This window comes from Temnothorax longispinosus, chromosome 6 (genome assembly GCF_030848805.1).
Source record: "Temnothorax longispinosus isolate EJ_2023e chromosome 6, Tlon_JGU_v1, whole genome shotgun sequence".
Lineage (NCBI taxonomy): Eukaryota > Metazoa > Arthropoda > Insecta > Hymenoptera > Formicidae > Temnothorax > Temnothorax longispinosus.
Window position 1 is genome coordinate 6,686,005 of NC_092363.1, and position 8,219 is coordinate 6,694,223.

The following is an 8,219-nucleotide window of genomic DNA, read 5'->3' on the forward strand; positions in this document are numbered from 1 at the left end:
GCCCGAGTCCACGAGAGCACGAACGAAAGGATCTAGCCTAATGTTCCGGAATTCGTCGCTATATATTAACGGTGTCCTTACCGACGTTTGCACTATGCGAAGCGTGGACGTATACCGAAGTCTCAATGGGTTTCTCCATTTGCGACCCTTTTTTTTTTTAATGCTCCGCCATTCACGCGAACGATCACTTGCCGCGGTTATTATTTGTCCTTCGTCTTTCCCTCGAGTATTATTTGACCTGCGGGAGATGCTTCCCTATTATAGCTTTATGGTTTCTTTTTGAAAGGGGATCGAAGGGAAGTTTTCAATTCTTAGGAGTAGCCATCCTCGGATAGTACTTGCGTCAGATTTGTCGACTGCGCTTCGTGAGTATTACTGTAAAAACTCCGTTTCACAGCTTTTCCGATAGACTGACTCCTGACAATTTTTCATTCGATTTTCCACGACGTTCCGCGCGAATGTGCCGCAGAAATTACGTCACAGAAAGTAGAAGCAAACAAAAAGAAGTGACTCGGCGAATGAAGAAATAGACACGCACTTTTGTCGTGTGCGTAATACGAGTTATTTATCTTAATTCAGCTCTTCCGTTTTCAATATGAGAACGATACGATGCGGTTCGTATCAAGTTAACGTCTACATTCGCGACTGAAAGATGGCTTTGTATAGCACTCCGTTTTACCTCGCATACTTTGATAAGAGTACGTGATACAAGGCAGGGGTGGCCGGGTAGCGTAGCAACAGCTATTTTAAATTCACGTCGAAAATATGCGGCGAACTGCACATTACAAATTCGCACAAGTTTCGTGTTCGTGCTGCAAAATGCTTTCTGATTCTTACCAATAAAATTAAATCACAGTGATGGTCGAGTAGAATATAATTTGTATCCCAGAGCGCCACAAATCGACGGGGAATTCTCATTGTCTTTGTTTGAGCTCGTAGAAATTATAATTAACAAAAAGATTGAATACAGTCCAAACATTCATCGTGATACGAAAAGAGAAAACGGATCATCGCGTAAACAATATAGAGATAAGAGATCGCCCGTCTAGTTTGAATTAAATAAAACGTCGTCGCTACGAAGCAGTAGGTTGATTTAATTCAAACTAGACAGGCGATCTCTTATCTCTATGTATTGTTCACGATGATCCGTTTTCTCTTTTCGTACCATGATGAATAATGTTTGGACCATATTTGAATCTTTTCATTAATTATAATTTCTACGAGCTCAAACAAGAACAAGGGGAATTTCCCGTCGATTTTGGGCGCTCTGGGGTGTAAATTAAATTCCATCGCCGCGTTCGGCACGCTTAATTGCGTCATTTTCCGCAAAGCGCAACTGCACTTTGCTTAATCAAATTCCGTGCCGAGAAATCGATGAGCTACGAAATGATCTCATGACACGCGGTGCTCCTCTTCGACCGTCGAATTGTCGAACGAGAGGCGAAGAGCCACGAGCGCGACACGCAGAAAAATATACCGGGCGACTCGATCGCAGCTCGATTGAATTTAATTAAGTTGAATTAAGAGATGATTAATGGAGTCGAGCGTTGTGGATGCGAGGATCAATCGGTTTCCGCGAGAGCATCACGAATTTCGTTTCTAAGAGAAGCCGAGAGCCGCTCTTCACGAGAGACAATACGGATTGATTTAAAAAAGAAACACGATAATATATCGGGTATCGTCGAGATCTGATCGTGGGTGCTTCTTCGTTCCTCGATACGGGAGACGAGAAACAACGCAACATTCCAAGCAGAAGAAAGAGCGGACACTCACCTCCGCTATGATCACGGGTGTTGCTTCGACGAACGGTCTCACGGCATCCAGCATCCTCCGTTCTCTCTCGTTCGCCGGACTATCCTCTCCGTCTTCGTCCCTCTCTCCTTCCTTCTCTCTCTCTCTCTCTCGTTCCAAGTACGTAATTGGAAACGGCGAGCTGCGAGAAAGACGACGGTACTAAGTTTAAAGCCACAGAAGGGCACTGTTCTGGTGGGCATGTGAATACGCGGCTACTTTAACTAACAATTCTCGCAAATTATACTCGAATCTCCAAATGTACGAGTATGGGAGAAAAAGACAATCGCGAAATAGAGTTCAGAAATTGAGGAAGTTACGTAATGGCTGAAGGAAAAAAAATTCTTCGTTTATGAAATAATAGAGATTTTTTTATCGCGCCGCATATATAATGCAAGAGAAGATTACGCAGTAAGATGTTGAAAATCGGACGGCTAGCTCTCTCTCTCCCTCTCTCCCAGCGGAGTAAAATACATATAATATTTTCAGTTGTAATTTTCACACCCCGCCCGTTGCCACAAACTACGTACTTTCCAACTTCGCCAGATTTACGTTTATCTTCAGAATAATCTGAATGAACTGCGACAGAAGCTCTTAATGAAATTTAAGATACGTATAAAATAGCCGAAAATTCGTACAAAAAATCTCATTGAAAAAATGTAAAAAAGAAAAGAAACGTGATTGGAAATTAACGAATTAATTTAAAGAATTCTTATTAGATCTCACATACTTATTAAATCTCACCGATTTTGTTATTTCGTTTAACACTTATAATTCTTCACCTTAGAGGTATCGTATTAAAAATTTAGAGAAAACAAGATTTAAAGTTTTAAATGGAGAGAATGATTTTTTTAGGTATAAAGTAAAAGTAGCAATTTGATTAATCGAGTCTTCAATGATGTAACCTAACTGGCATGGTTAATAGTACAACTGTCAATAACGCTATATCTGAAAAAAAACTGGAGATACAATTCTTTACCTCTAAAGGTATACAGAATTAGTGTCATCCATGCATGATTACGTGCGTGCTCCTAAATTTGTTCGTGCTTCACGACGCATTCCAACGATTTCGATCGCTCGATGACTAAGGATTACATTTACATGATTCTTTCTCCCCCCCCCCCCTCCCCATCGTCTCTCTCGGAGGAGCGTTCTCGGAGACGGGTCTTTTTTTCGGTCGGTACGTGACAGGAATGCGGGAATACGCCTACAACCGAAATATCTACCTGCCTGCGCGACGACTCGCTTCGCTCGGGTGTGACTTGTGAGTCACACGATCCCACATCGCGCGCGCTTCCTTCACGCCGTCCTGACACCTCGCTACGCGCCTCAGCTCCGCGTCGCGATTACGCGCGTCGTTTCTCTCGCGGCGGCGCGGCGTAAACAATGCCGCCGTAATTACACGCGTATACCTCCACGTTATCAGATGTACACTGTTAAATTCCTAGTGTCAAATTACTCAATTTGAGTAATTTTTAAGTACTTCTATAGGTCGCCACTGCTCCCACTCCATATGTCGTTAATTTAAACAATGAAGTTAAAATAATTCTAATTTTGTGTTAAAATAATACATCTCGACGCGCATGGTAGTTAAAAAAAAATAGCAAAATGTTATTTAACTCGAGGTACTGAATTCAATTTCATCCTTTAAATATTTAACAGGGTAAATCGTCGTCCGCGACACACCAAAAAAGGAAAAACCTCTCGCAAATGAAATCACATGTACCCTCGTTAACCCGCGTTGTTTTTTTATAGAATCGTTCGCCTCGTTTCAGGCGCGGAGGGAAAAAAAATATTTGGGGCAGTGAGCTCAATATATCTGTCTCGGAAAGGATCGATCGGTTCGCGATTGTGAAACTCACCGTCCTCGATCCGAGAAGCGCGACGGAGGGACGAGGGTTGCCCGAGGTAGGAGGCAGGAGCAGCTCCAAACGACGTCCTTATACCGATAGATTATGATCCACCACTATCCACTCTCACTGCACTTAATTTTAATTTTTACACCCGACGGCGCCTTCGCAATCCTTTCTTCGCGCACCGAACTATCTCCGCGGACGTCTAAAGTCACCGACTTTTGTCACAGCGAGCGCCAACTCTCAGTTTTTCTCCGCAGCTTCCTTTCGAGAAAATCGCGCCAACCGACAGCGACACATCTCCCTCGCGTCACTCGGGAAGATTCGGTCTCGCGAAAACGTCCCGTCTCGCTGGCGCGATCGCGAAAACAAGCGATCGATCTCGGGCAAACGACAACAGCTAACAGCGGATATTTTCTACGACGATACATCCGGGAGAGCGACGTGAGCGTCGCCGCCTTATATTCCGCCGCCGTCGCCGCCGAGTTCCGAGAATCGTTCTGCCGATCGTGGATCGGAGTATCGGAGTCGGCACTGTCGGTGGTCGAGTTCGAGTAGCGATCTCGGTGTAACAACACACAAGCACAGCCGACGATGACGCGTCGCGTCGACGCGAAGGAAACTCTCACCGATCGTCCGTCGGGCGCCGAGCGTACCTGGCCCACCTGGCGACGCGACGCGACGCGCGTTTCTCTCCGCCGCGCCTCGCACGTTTCCGTCGCGCGTTTTCCGCCGCCGCGCCGATTGCCGCAACACCTGAACGCGTGCGTGCGCGCGCGCGCGCCCCGCGAGAGCACACGTACCACCGCGTAAGAACGAAACCGTCACGACACTGGATGGGAACGGGCAACAGGTTCGTCGGCTTGCCCCCGAGCCCCGAGGAACGCGGCGCAGGTAAAGAGGTAAAAGGGGCGGAGGGGCGGGCCAGCCAGGCGAGCCAGGTAAGCCGCCATTGCTCCTGACGCAGCATCCGACCTGGCAGTGGCGTAATTAACGGGGCCCGTGGGGGCCCCGGCCCCCGTTCGTATCTCGCCGCTCGCGCTCGCGCTCGCGAGGAACGGGACTCTAACGACTTTTTTTACACGGGCAATATCTTAAAAGCCGCATTAGCGCCATCAATAAAACGGTCTTTCCGCGAGATTAATTACACAGTTTTTTCTCAGATTACGTAGAGATTATTTAGGATTCCCTCTTTGTTGTAATTTATAATGATTAAAATTTCACATTGAACGGCAAATCCTGTCCTCCTATCACTGATTTCGACGACTCCTACCGGCGATCTCTTCAGGGACTTTTAAAGTTAGAAAGAACGATTTAATTTCTTATTTAGCTACGTTCTGTCCAATTTAAATTCCATAGCAATTAAACACAGAAAGAAGAGGGTTGGAAAATTGAAAAACTTTGCGACGAACATCTTTCGTCTTTACTTTGTCAGTAATATTAGAATTTAAACCAAACAAAAAAACGAAATGTACATGTCCCTGAAGATGAATGTTCCAATACTTTTAATGGGATCGTAAAGAATGACTTGAAATTTCCCTGGGAGAGAGAGCTCTCTATATATCTAAGTACTTTTCGTTAGCTCCGCGCGTCTAATCCGCACGTCGCGTCGGCGTAATCAGTTGCATTGTTTGACGTAGCGCCTCCGATAGGAGGTGCCGGTTACGTCACTGCGGCAACAGGTTGTTGCCAATGGGAGCTGCCATGAATGAGCGAGCGAGCGAGCGAGCGAGCTCGTTTCGTGGCAGCGCGGCCTGGCCCCTGGCATTAGGCAGAACCGAATGCGATCTTTCGTTGCTGGACGCCATTCGTAATTCGTCCCGTGTCGCTCGATAAATACGCAAAATCGCGTTCGAGTTACTCCCATTCGCTCTCTTCGTATTCCATCTACATTCTACATCTATATTCTATCTTACAGGTATTCCGATATCACTCTTCCCTTCTCGGTGGGTGGCTCATCGACAACGATGGAACGCCATGCAGATGGATTCTCACGGTCCACGACGTGTGCGAAAGACTCCCATCCGGAAGAGCCGAGTCATTATCAAGGATATCGACAGATATCAAGAATATCGCATCAGTCAAAAGATTCTCATCGGAAAGAACTCGCAACTGATTAAAAAAAAAGACTAAATTATTCGCGTTTGCTTCAAGAGAGACCAGAGATAAATAGAGATAACGCGGAATTGTATTTTTATATAAACGTTTTGTGAGAAAAAAAGTATAATGTATCTGTAATATATTTCGGTTCCTCAGAATTCAGAATCTTATTTCTTCCTATTTTTTTTTAATATACCAGCACTCATTTCCAAAATTTCATTTCTCTAAGGAGAGAATATTCGTAATTCGTATCTACGCCTTTCTCGCAGGAATTCGTAACGTTTTTGTCGCGGTTTTTTTTCGCGCGGGCGAGAAAAATGGATTTGCAGCCGGAGGAGATGAGAACGAGGAGAACAGGTAGAGCGTATCGAAGGAACGCGAGAGACAAGAGCCAGCTGATAGCGTACGTACGTGCCGTCCATCGCGCTCCGAAACCGTGACGGAGAATTGAGAAATGCGAGGATCGCGCGCGAGGAGCCGAACCGGCGTTCGCTCCTGTCGCGCACGACAATGGAATATAAGCAAGAAATAAGCGAGCGAGACGTCGTTCTCCTCGTGGCTCGTTCCTTCGACGACGAACGTAACTCGTAACGAGAGCTCGTTGCCTCGAAGAAAATGATTTGCGGTATCGGCCGGCATTCCGCTCCGAAAGCGACAGCGTTACTCAAGTCGACCGTCACGCTTATTTAAAGACAATAACGAACATATTACGCCGAGTATTTTTATTCGTAGAAGATTAACCGGTTCTTTTTCGAATCTATTGAGTGACGATTTATCGATATCGAAATAGAGATTAATTGTATGAATTTGATCAACTCTCGGGTTTTCGATGCTTGATGAACGCGCAAAGTGAGAGTTTTAACGGTACGCCGCTGAAATTCGTGAGATTTCGCGATCAGCTTTCCCAGAGGTGGGCGATCTCGAGATGCCGAACACGGTGCACACGATCGTTTTCACATGCCGTCATTTAATCTACGCGAAATCTCTGCTTTGTCGTCGTGCAAATAGACAACATCCAGCACTGTTTGAGACGACAGCTCGTCGTAAAGAAATACACGAGGAAACATACACAAGTGTCTGTATCGTTTTAATGATAGATATACGCTTATGTCCATCAATGCAAATTAACTTTAATCTCGGTTTAACTTACTTTTTATCTTTTTCTAATTCTTAGAACTAGAAAGAGATGATAAATAAGTTCTTCTAATTTAAAAAAAAACGAGAAAAAGATAAAAGTAAGTTAAACCGGGATTAAAAGTTAATCTGCATTGATAGAAATGAACATTAGACATAAAATTGATTCTTTTTCAGGAGGGTGTTTCACCTCCTTGATGTGCTTTAACTTTTAAACGAAATAACACCCACACACCCCTGTTATTTTCATACTCTATAGATGGACGTACACATAAACATTTTCTCATGAACTATAGGCCGACGAACTCGGATTCTCCATTTTTCAGGTTTTTTTTAACCACACAGTTTCGTAATGCCTATGGATGGACGCTATTCGGCTATACCTATACATGTTTAGTTCTGCCAACCAAACGACATTGTCGAACATTCGTCGCACTCGACAACAGTCGTGTTTCCCTGTTGTGTCAACTTCAATATTCTAGATGGAGTTAGACATAAACACTTTCTCATGTATAAAAATAATCACAATCGGTTATAAAGTTATAATAAGGGACAGAATATTTATTTTTTTGCAGATTATTCTATTTTTTATATTTTATATTTAAGTAAAAACTTTTTATAAATCATTTCTAATTTTTGGAAGGTGGGTCTTGGCAATACCAGCTTGTCCCACCAATAAATTGAAACAAACATAATTTATCACTAGGCGAAAGTGAATTGGTTGCATGGAGAACTCGGATTCTCCACTTGTCGGGTTTTTTCTTAATCACGCCATTTCGTGGTGCCTGTGGATGGAGACACTTTGTTGTCTCTAAATATATAACAGTTTCTTTACATACGATGATAAATATGAGCTAATTTATATGTTTATGAAAAGTGCTTTCAGTATTTTATTTTTATTAACAATTTTGAAGAAATAATTGTAAAAATTATTAGATCAGAAGGAACTAAAAGGATTATAAGATCTTTTAATAAACATATGCAATGAATATTTATGAATCTAATATCGTCCGTAGAAGTAAATACACTATTACACGAGATGTATTATGTATCCGGTTTGTGCGACCTAGAGCTCGTCAACAATCTGATGATGCTCGCGCGTATTTTCTTTATTATTAAGATAAAAACACAGCGATTGACACGAAATGTATATATGTACCTTCAGTTTTGCAAATTAAATTCGTAGAAAATTATTCGAAGCTGAGAAGCGGTAATCGATGGTCGATGGACTGGCCGGCCGGGTCCATCCGCGTCGTGCGGACTCGTATGTCGGCATTCCGCCGTGAGATGGGAGCAGCGTACGCGCGAGCTGTTCCTCTCTTTTTATTTATTATTATTATT

At 43.7% G+C, this 8,219-nt stretch overlaps 1 protein-coding gene across 2 annotated transcripts in view; it reads right to left on the reverse strand.

The window, feature by feature from the left end:
* The window catches only part of LOC139814111 (uncharacterized), a 130,967-nt gene extending 127,174 nt beyond the window's left edge, over positions 1-3,793 (reverse strand). Inside the window, exons 1-2 of one of the 2 annotated variants that reach the window (XM_071780116.1) lie at positions 3,654-3,781; positions 1,774-1,933 (exon numbers count right to left, since the gene is read on the reverse strand). The gene's annotated coding sequence lies outside the window, so the exon portion shown is untranslated. Of the gene's footprint in view, positions 1-1,773; positions 1,934-3,653 lie in introns of both variants that reach the window. The other variant, XM_071780117.1, reaches the window with a different exon arrangement.
* Between the last annotated feature and the right edge of the window lie 4,426 nt (positions 3,794-8,219).